Genomic DNA, 8175 nt, shown 5'->3' on the forward strand with positions numbered 1-8175 from the left:
GGAAAAATATTCCATGCTCACAGATAGGAAGAACAAATATTGCTAAAATATCAATACTACCCAACACAATCTACATGTTCAATGCAATTCCTGTCAAAATAACACCAGCACTTTTTCACAGAGCTAGAATAAATAATCCTAAAATGTGTATGGCAACAGAAAAGACCACGAATAGCCAAAGTAATCCTGAAAGAGAAAACCGAAGCTGGAGCCAGACTTCAAGCTGCATTACAAACCTGTAATCATCAAGGCAGTATGGTACTGGCATAAAAACAGACACATAGATCAACGGAGGGAGAGAGAATCTTAAGCAAGCTCCGTGCTGAGTGTGACACCCAATGCGGGGCTGGATCTCACCATTGCGAGATCACGACCTGAGCCAAAATCAAGAGTCAGACACTTAACCAACTGAGCCACCTAGGCACCTTGGTTTATTCTTTTTATTAAAGGAGATGATGTGGCATGTTTAGATCATTAAACCTCTAACAATTTCACTGTCATGGTAGCCTATGCATCTTTTTGGGGCCTATCTCCCACCCTCTTAATTGTATGTATCCTACAAAGACATCTGACATACTTGCCACTTGATGCTCACCAGATCCAATTTGCCTGATGTTAGCAGTTTCATCAATATGACGGACCGCGTGGTATTCTATGAAATGCCAAGAAGTCCAAGGTCCCCACAGACCACATCAGGAGAGAGCTGAGAGAAGAGAATTCACCTAACCCTGGGGTGACATGCTGAATATGTACTGCTGGCCTGCTTGTATAAAGGCAAATTGCTTTTAATCCCACTTATTGATGAGGATTAAGATAATGCATTCTCCAGGCTGAGAGCCACACACTGAGTGCCAAAGGATGTTCTGGTCGGCTTCAGTAGAGATAGCACAAGCCGTGCTGCAACCACCTGGTTACGTTTGCAGTAAGTGGTTGCCATCACCTGCCACAGTCCGTCAGGGTTTTGTTGGAAACTTACAGGTGAATCGAATAAAGATATGATGGGAAACATTACCCTTGCACCCTCTGAGCCTTTGAAAGTAGAACTGATTTTTGCAATTCCTCCTGGTGTTGCTTCTGATATACCATCTTGGCTGAGGGAACAGTTTCAGTGCTTTTTACTTGCTTCCTCCTATCAAAATAATTTTTAGTCCACAAATCAGGGTACGAATATGAGGGCTCTTCTAGCTGCTAAAAATATCTATCCCAATTATATACTTTTGATTCAGGCAAATGACCACAGGATGGGTCCACAGATCCGTTAAACCATTGGGCCAGAATTCCCTTTATCAGCTGACTTCATAAGTTCCCACTCTAACGAGAAAACCACTGTGGCATTTTGGGTTTCCCAATACTAGTGTAAGTTCAGGCCCTGTCTCCAGCAGCTCTTGAAAAGTAGAAGTAGCTCCCTTTCCCTAGCATAATTACCTTCACAAATGTCCTTAGGTCTCTTTCGGGAGGATTGGAAGAATATTTGTCATATGATATTGCGGTGACACTATAGGGTTCTTCTACAAAGAAACCAATCTCCCCTTCAATCTGGGCTCTGGGTTTGGGAAGTGATGTAGATCTGGACACTGGGTAAGGAATTGAAGTTTTCATTGTGGTGGATAACATGTACTCTCTGTTCGTAAGGTTTAGATATTTTTTATTTTACTAATCAAGGGACACCCCAGCTATCTCTCCATCTACCAGTCCTAGGAACACAATGGTTTGTTGGTTATCACACAGACCCTGCAGGTATGGCACCCTGGTTGCTACTCTGACCTTGCTTCCCACTACAATAATGGCAAAGTGTGGCCACCTGTCTTTTTAGAATCTCATCATGTCTACTGATATCAGGGAACCCAGCTTCATGGTGGCATCTCATCCTGTGAAACTCAGCCTAGAGAGGACAGCTACCTACCTAGCTTCTCAAATGTGCTAGTGCCCCTCTCCTCTGTTGCCTTAGTAAAGGAAATGTTCTTTGTTCCATGCAAGGAACACAGTCAAATGGTAGGTTTTCTGGTGTCACATAATGAATCTGTTCTAACACCTTTCTGAACATTATGCTTCCATCCTCAATACTATACTATATTCTCAAGACTATACCAAGTTATAGCAGCTCCATCTCATTTATTATAAGCTATTGTCATGTTCAAGTTTCAAGGAGCCATCCCAACAGAGTATTAGGATCCATTCCAAACGTTTTTGAACAGTGAATGCCTAGACACACGTGAGTGCCATTTTTTAAAGTCAATTCTCCCCCATTTACTCCCTGGGTCCAACCTTAATACCGACAATAGTGACAACCATCGCTAGCACATATTAGCCAGTCTCTGCAGTTCTTTTGGCACGCAAGCTACTTTCTTTCAAAACAAGAACTGCACTTCCAAGCTTAGGCTATAATGATATCTGACCCTGACTTTCAGCCTCTAGGCAATAAAAGATAGTGGAGGTGAGTCTTGAAAAGGAAAAGCATCATTTTCAAAGCACCTGCATCAGGTGTGGTCATTGCAGGGTCTCCACACAGGGGTAGGCTACTCTCTCCTGGCAAAAGAAAAGAGACTGCCAGCATTAAGGGTTCTGGAGAATATGGGGTTCAGGTTTCTCAGGCTTATCCACCCAAATGTCTCTATCCCAGCTCTCAAGGCCCCACTATTTTCCCATCGAGACCTTGATATAGAAGCTACCAAGTCTATCTTTGATCTTCATGGCACCCTGTCCTTTCACTTCGATGTTGGGCCTGCTTTCCATCATGGTCTGCCCTGGTGCTAAAAGGAGATGAGGACGCCTTTAAATGCTTCCATGGGGGCCCTCTAGCTTTCACAGGGTTTGTGCATTGATGATTGACTGACCCAAGCCTGTCATTTTCTTTATTGCAAGTTTCTCAAAAGTAACAAAAGCCAGACGACCCCCAAATCCTTATGATTCCTGCCATTCCCATGTGGTTTGAGTGCTACAACTACCATGCAACTACATGCTTCACAGCTGAGAATCTGAATAACTGTAGTGCTGCTACATTTCAGGGGCTGTCACCACTTTTTCCACCAGAAGTGGGGTTGTTATTGCAATACTAGTGCCAATTACCTGGTTTTCCAGAAATTAGAGCATAAGAGAAAGGCTTATATGCAAATATCTTCATTGAGAAATGTGATCCCAGAGAGCAGGAGTGAGAGCTGGAGGGTGCAGGGATGAAATATGGAAGAGGGAAGGAAGAGCCCAAACAAGGGTATGATACCCAATTATGCATTATAATGTGTAACTGGTTGCTTGAGTCGTGTAGCCCTCTGAGAAGCCAAATGAAATATGTCTCGGAACTAGGGAAGGGGAGTAGAAGTTATCCTTCATCTCTTTTCCCCACTGGCCAAAGTTTACCTCCACGGGAACTTAAACCCCTTGCATGTGTGCATGCCACACAGGTTCCCTGGTATTCCATGCCCAGGATAGAGACATACAGTGTAAGCCTGAGGCAAAGTGCTGTCAATCTGTACCCACATGAAGTGTGTTGGATCGCATGCAGGAAGAACTAATTGCTTCAGAGGTAGGCGGAATAACACACAGGTGAAGCTAGGCAGATTGGGTATGGTAGATAAGATGTGTTGGTAACCCTCCTTTTTTTCTTTTTCTAACAGATCTTGCTCCCATGACCAGTGTAGTGCTGGGGCAAAATGCTCAAGAGACACTTGGGAGAGAATTTTGAGTGCCTGCTCCTTCTTAGGCTGGAGACTGAAGCTGGGAGCCAACAGACAGGGTCAGAGAAGAAGCTGGGCCACCACCTGGCTTAGGATTCTTTCTAGTCCCAAGAACCTGGTGGTGGGAAGGACCATAATCACAGGCAACAGAGACTGTTGGTCCAGAGGCATCTGCTTCTTTTCTGCCAGGGGACGGAAGGCCACCATTTTCCAAACTGAGGGGCAATGGATCATTCCAAAGAAGTAGGAATGGAGGGGGGCAGAGTTGGGCTCTGGGAGGGGGGAGCAAGATCCAGTCAGGACCATGAAAAAAATCATAACAGCATCCACTTAAAGTCCTGTCTGCTCCCATCTGTAGCTGGGGTTTTACAGGAAGTGAGATGGAGGGTTCTTCAGAACATAGTGAGTGGAAGCTGAACAGCAGGAACCAGCTCCGGCCTCTCTGGGAGCCTTTGGTGGGGGATGAGCTCCTTGCATTTCTGGGTGCTCTTGGCGATGGATAAACTGCTTGCATCTGAGCCCATGGCCTCAAGCAAATGGATGAACATCCACAGGCCGGATGCCTTCGATTTGCACCATTCCACAGTCCCAGGAAACCACAACTGAAAATCAATAATCACTAATAAATCGCTAAGTAATGTTACACTGGTGAAATGGCCATTTCATTAGCAAGAACAAACCCTGAGTGGAGAGCAAGAGAAGCTGGCATGGAGTTTGGCAGGGAGCAGCTAGTTCTGGCCTCCATCAGAGGCAGAGAATGTTCTCTGCTTGCTGCTCATCCACCTAGAGAAACGTGGCCCTTCGTGGCTACAGCTTTTTAGGGCTATAGAAGTTTCTCAAGGCTTCTGCTCTGGTTCCCCCAGCCACACTGAGCCCATAGAGAGGCATGGTGGGGTGGTGCACTGCCACATTTGCTCTTCAGGAACAAGGAACCAGCGTGTGGCTGTGGCTTCACAGCCAGGGCCAGGACTCTGGAACAGACAATGACTCATCCTGGGAAGGAGGGTTACTGTGGGGTAAGGCAGGATGGAGAGGAAGCTGACTTCTACGTGGCCAACTGTAGGAAGCTTCTAGATAGCTGTTTGCAAGGGTCAGTGTGGCACTATGTCTAGCTTGCTTAGACTAAAGCTCTAAAGTGGGGCACCATGGCCCTCCTAGCCAGTCAGGCATCTGCCACCAGGTCCAGGGGATTTGATTACTAAAGCTGGTTGTTTTGCCGCTGATGCAACATGACACCAGCCTGCACGATCTGGCTCTGGGCATCACGTTGCCGGCACACAGCAATGAGATGGAAATTTGGCTGCTGCAAAAGGCACCGATTTTGCCTTATTCACTGAATCTCCTTTCTCTGAACAGCAGGGACATTTCAGTCCCATGTAAAGCACACACTCTTCCTCCTGGCAAATTCCCAGTACCGTAATTCCCTATATAGTGCCACCTTGGAAGTGCCTTGGGCAACATCTCAGGGGCAAGAAGACTTCTACATCGTAGGTCCTGAGACTTTGAGGGAGTAATGAGGTACCCAGGGAGAATGTCCTTGGGTAGCAAAGTGTCTTCCTAGCCTCGTTTGCCTCTGTGCTCAGGAGAAAGGGCTGGGGAGACAAACTGCCCAGTTCACAGGAAAGAGTGGCAAGCCGCTTCCTTGCCCTTTGGTTTCATGACTCAAATTGCACCAGATGCCATCCATACTCATTCCTCAAGGCAGCCCGGTTTCCCTGCTGGCAGACGTGCCGTGCAGCCAGAAGGCAGGATGGTGGCAATGTAGCGCAGCTCCAGCATGACCAGTGGCCACCTGCAGCCAGGACTGGTCTCTCGGTCACCAGGGCAGGTGAGATGAGGGGGGCTCCCTTGAAAATGCTGCGCATGTGAGGTCCAAGCCCATGTCTGAGTCACAAAGTAAAGCCCAGAAATGGGTCTCATGCTGGGCAGTTGCAAGGCTGAGCGAAGTCCCCAGGATCTTGCCTTCCAGGCCAGGTGTCTTATCATTTGAAGGAGCCACCCCAACAAGACACCCAGCATCACTCTTTAGGGGACTGCTCCTCCCACATTGATTTGTCCGTGTTGCCTGTTGGTGCACTAAAGTAATTTCCTATGAGGGAATTGTGGGGCTCGGCCCAGCTCTATTCACTAGCTATACAGAATAACAGCTAACATCTGAAAGATATTAACTCACTAAATCCTTCTCCTACCATGTGAGGTAGGTACCCCAATTAGCCCCATTTTACAGATGAAGAAACCAAGGCACAGAGAGCATAAGCAAGCTGCCCAAAGTCACACCGCTGGTAAGTGGCAGAGCCTGGATTGAAATCAGGCCAACCCCTGGTTGCTTGCTTTTATACTATGCTATGTAATCTCTCCCAGGGTTGGTGTGAGGATCCAATGAGTTTGTATGGGTCAGGTATTGGCACCGGCAGCTAAAGCCCTTTCATCTCCCACGTGGGGTACATCTGTTGTCTCTAATGAATGTGAGATGGGTTGTCCTTCCCCATCCTGAGTGTATAGCCAAAGTCCAGCGTTCTGCACAGAGTAGGTGTTCAGAAAAGGCTCTTTTGTACAGTCAATCATCCAGACACACAGGCATTTGTATTTGTACATTGCATACCAGCTCCGTGCCTGCCCCTGTGCTGGGAAGATATGATGAGCCGGAGCTGGTGCCTGAAATCAAGCAGTACCTAGTCTACTGGGGAGACAGGTGGATCCCCAGTTTACAGGCCAGGGCTGTGAAGATGGCACTAGAGTCAGCTCAGCCACCGGAGGTGCTTTTTGCAAAGGGACAGTTCCTTCTCCTGAGCCTCAGGGAGGAGGTTGGCCAACGAAGCTGCACACAAGAGCACTAAGGCTTCAGCTGAGGCCTGTGGTTACAGAGAAGTGCCCTGAGTGGGCTGAGGAAGGGGGGCTCTCTGCCACCTGCAGGGACAGCACGTGCACAGCATAGAGGTGTGAAAGAACAATGTGTTTTGGAACAACCCGTTGTTCACTGTGTCCATCACATGCGTTGTCTTCAAGGAGGCTGGGGGGCAAACTCAGAGGGCAGAGCATTGAGCCAGAGGATTATTCTCAAGCGTTCAAATCAAATGGAATTTTACTTTTGCTTGTTTCAGACTTTCTTGGGACCCATGATCCCTTTCTTCCTTATGATTTCTCCCTTTTGGAATGGGAATGTCTATCCTATGCCTGTCCCACTGTATAACTCAGGGTTCTCCAAAGAAACAGAGAAACAGTATATCAATATTAATATATTGATCAATAAACAGATAGATTTATGTAGGGATTGACTCACAATAACAGAGGCCATGAAGTCCCATGGTCTGCTGTCTGCAAGGTGACCCAGAATAGGCAGTGGTGTAATTCAGTCTGAGTCCAAAGGCCTGAGACCCAGGGGGCTGCCGGTGTACCTTTGGGAGTCTGAAGTTCCAAGAATAAGGAGCTCCAGAGCCCAAGGGCAGGAAAAGATGGATAGCCCAGCTCAAGAGGAGACAAGGAACTCACCCTTCTTTCACCTTTTGGTTCCATTTGGGCCCCCAATAGATTGGATGGTCTTTGCCCACATTGGAGAGGGTGGTTCTCTTTACTCAATCTACTGACTCTTGCATGAACATGCTCACAGATACCCCCAGAAATGACGTTTTGCCAGCTATCTGGGCATTTCTTAACCCAGTCAAGTTGACAAATAAAACTGGCCATTACCCCCATTGTTACATTTTGTTTTTTTAATACAATCTATTGTCAAATTGGCTTACATACCAGTGCTCATCCCAACATGTGCCCTCCTCAATGCACATCACCCATTTCCCCTTCCTCCCCATCCCCCATCCACCCTCAGTTTGTTCTCTGTATTGAAGAGTCTCTGGTGGTTTGCCTCCTTCCCTCTCTCTTTGTAACTATTTTTCCCCTTTCCTTCCCCCATTGTCTTCTGTTAAGTTTCTCAAGAACCACATATGAGTGAATACATATGATATCAGTCCTTCTCTGACTGATTTATTTCACTCAGCAAAATACCTTCCAGTTCCATCCACATTGCCGTAAATGGCATGATTTCGTTCTTTCTCATTGCCAAGTAGTATTCCATTGTATATACAAACCACATCTTCTTGATCCATTCATCAGTTGATAGACATTTAGGCTCTTTCCATAATTTGGCTATTGTTGAAAGTGCCGCTATAAACATTGGGGTACATGTGCCCCTATGCATTAGCACTCCTGTATCCTTTGGGTAAATTCCTAATAATGCTATTGCTGGGTCATAGGGTAGTTCTATTGTCAATTTTTTGAGGAACCTCCACACTGTTTTCCAGAGTGGCTGCACCAGTTTGCATTTCCACCAACAATGCAAGAGGGTGCCCATTTCTCCACATCCTCACCCGCATCTGTAGTTTCCTGATTTGTTCATTTTAGCCACTCCAATTGGTGTGAGGTGGTATCTCAGCGTGGCTTTGATTTGTAGTTCCCTGGTGATGAGTGATGTTGAGCATCTTTTCATGTGTCTGTTGGCCATCGTTACATT

The sequence above is a fragment of the Crocuta crocuta genome, unplaced genomic scaffold (genome assembly GCF_008692635.1).
Source record: "Crocuta crocuta isolate KB4526 unplaced genomic scaffold, BGI_CrCroc_1.0 scaffold1304, whole genome shotgun sequence".
Lineage (NCBI taxonomy): Eukaryota > Metazoa > Chordata > Mammalia > Carnivora > Hyaenidae > Crocuta > Crocuta crocuta.